General features: G+C 38.6%; 1 protein-coding gene across 4 annotated transcripts in view; it reads left to right on the forward strand.

The window, feature by feature from the left end:
* Positions 1 to 2884, forward strand: part of LOC102673597 — a 106876-nt gene extending 103992 nt beyond the window's left edge. For all 4 annotated transcript variants that reach the window (XM_031509350.1, XM_031509351.1, XM_031509352.1 and 1 more), the window contains 2 exons: positions 1032 to 1161; positions 2756 to 2884. The gene's annotated coding sequence lies outside the window, so the exon portion shown is untranslated. The remainder of the gene's footprint in view (positions 1 to 1031; positions 1162 to 2755) is intronic.
* The last annotated feature ends 19 nt before the right edge of the window (positions 2885 to 2903 follow it).

Genomic DNA, 2903 nt, shown 5'->3' on the forward strand with positions numbered 1-2903 from the left:
CAAATTTTAACGACAAAAGCTTTATTTCGACTTCAGCCCTCTTCCATTTTCATAAATTCATATTCGAAATAAACTTTGATTGAATCTTTGGTATATAAATATTCCAATTTCTTTATTCCATATGGTTGGGATCTCGAGTTTTCACGATGGACGGGAGAAGGAAACATCGACTTCCGGTCGGAGCGGGAATAATTCACGCGGATCGATCGATGGCGAGCCGAGGGGTTAAATTAATTTAAGTAATTTGACGATCGCTATCGGCGGAAACATTAAATAAAGTAGCGCGTTGTACAGGTAGCCGCGTTTAGATTATAGATCGGGTTGCGTCGAGTAAACCGACGTTGGTCACAACAACATCAACATGGATTGTGGCCATCGTTGCATAACTGAGTGGTCGTTCATGATGATTGGATGGCCGGTTTTCCTTTTTATTCCATTTACCAGCCACTTGTCATTACACAGGAAGTGAAAAAGTGGGCATGCCAACATTCATACCATGTTAACAGCATTCGTCCACCTCCTCGACTCGATTACACTGGATGGGAGCCAGTTGTAATGGTTAACCCTTTTGACGATGGGAAGATAAATGATGCATGTATGGAGGAAAATATTAGATCGTGTAATAAATTCGTCCGCTTTGGAGGATTGGAAAGGATTATGTTCGGTAGGATTATTAAAGAACCGCTTTGTTGCCAACTTTTATCGTTTGATTATACGATTTAGTAAAAGGAATGTGCTTAAGCGATTAGATTGAAAGCATCGTGCTTAAAAATCTAGGAAAAAGATTTGCTTTTTCGTTATTATTATGCATATGCGTTATATTTATCATTTATCATCTCGATTTTTCACATCGTTGTATCGTAAAATTCTCTCAATGAAAAATCGAAGAATTAGATTTTTGTATTACGAATTTTTTAATACGAGAAACGAGAAATTTTATAGTGAAGAAATATTCGAATTGTCATATGTTTATAACTATTGCAATAGTTAATTCATTCGTGTACCGATATATCCGAATAATTTTGTTTCAGGAACGAGAGGCTGAAAAGATAGCGGAGGAGGCGGCAGCTATGCGCGACGTTAAACCGGAACTACAACCCGCAAGAAGTCCCGACACCTGGCAGGGAAACAACTTTTATCGACATCTGAATGCAATAAAAGGTACGTAACGTATAAACAAATAAATAAATCGTGAATTTATTATTCAGACCTCGTCAGAATTAAGAATTTTGGAAGGAAAATTTCCTTTATTTTTTCGAAATCTCTTAAGTCAACGATACACGACATTTGTAACATTCATTAAGTTTTATTCCAAGTGGCGCTGTCATCGCTTTTTCTTTACTTACGACACGAGTTTCTTGAAATATTTTCGAAAAAAAAACGCCTGTCTTCGTCGAAGGAATGCAATAAATAATAACAACAAATGTCCCTCTACCTCTTTTTAATCCGTTCTGATATTTGGCCGCGTTATTATCAGCAATTGGTAATTAGCGGGGCACGAGTGGTCCACGAGAAGGTCGTGAGATTAAATTAATTAGAGTAATTAGTCGCGACCGGAGTGTTAACTGTGAGAGCGAAGGGTTGCCTCGATATCAGACGCGGGGGTGGATCTTGGAGTCGGTAATAACGGAAAAGGGGTTGCGGGCGAAACTCCTCTCTCGGCGAGGAGGCGTGATTTCCGATGACGCTTGCGCGCTCCCGTCCCAGGAATTCAAGTATGGCCCGTGTCGAACGTTGCACCCGAGTTTAATTTTCCTTTCCTCGTCGTCGCTGGCCCGAGTTATTTCGAGCCTCGAGCCTCTGAATATTAAAGGACAGCGAGGAATGGTTGGTGGTATTTTTGCGCAAAATTAAAAAACTTGGTTAAACTTTCACTCGTAAACATTCCAACGAACGAGGGATGATGTAAGATTTTTTTTTTTCTGAATGAAATTAAATTAGATTAAGATTTTATCAAGGTTTCGATCGAGCGAAGAAATTCGAATTGGATAAAAGGAAATTGTTATTTCTATATTTTTTCTGTTAGCTACGATATGCTAATTTGTAAATACAGAGAAATCTTTTAACTAAAATTTTACGAATAATACGAATGAAAAGATGTTTTGAAGATACATGTACACGCATAGGGAAATGCTTACTCGAAAATACGTGTGGTATTGTCGTTGGAGCATCGAATAGAAGCAATTGAAAACAAGCCATAAGCTGAAAATAACGAGATAACCTGTGTGCCTCGCTCGAGATGGGAATTTCGCGAAAAAATATCTTTATCGTTTTTCCAATCAAGTCCGTATATCTAATTATTTATTTACACAATATATTCCTACCGCTGCGTTAATCGTTAAATTCCAAAAAGAAATAATCACCGATATTGCCCAATTATTATTTATTTTTATTATATTATAATAAATAATTATATTCGATAACCAATTTTTATTACAACAAACATCCTCACCGTTGCCTCCGTCAAAATTTCTTTTGATGGAAAAAGAAAAAGGAGAGAGAGAGAAAAAAAAGAAAAAAAAAAAGAAAAATCACCGAAATCGATATCACCGAACCGAACCGATCGAACGAGCTCACCTTTAATCGGACACAACCGTGCTCGAATAACTTTTCAATTTCACCGGTGCACGCGGTTCATTACCCATTCAATTTAAATGAATAAATGAAACGGGGGCTTTTTCGATTTTGTTTGATTCTCCTTTGATTTTCGGCCACGGACCGAATTTTGTTAATTTTCAACAATGCATGATTGCAGGCGCGGAGCAGGCCGAGAGGACGGGCACGACGGATTGTTCCGCCTGCCATCCTCCGCGAGGAATATTTTACAGCCAGATTCATAGCCCGTCTGCGCCCACTAATTAATCGGCAGCACGAGATGCAGCCGTTGGCGGGAGGAGAAGTTG

Source organism: Apis dorsata, unplaced genomic scaffold, assembly GCF_000469605.1.
Source record: "Apis dorsata unplaced genomic scaffold, Apis dorsata 1.3 scaffold_142, whole genome shotgun sequence".
In the NCBI taxonomy this organism is placed as follows: Eukaryota; Metazoa; Arthropoda; class Insecta; order Hymenoptera; family Apidae; genus Apis; species Apis dorsata.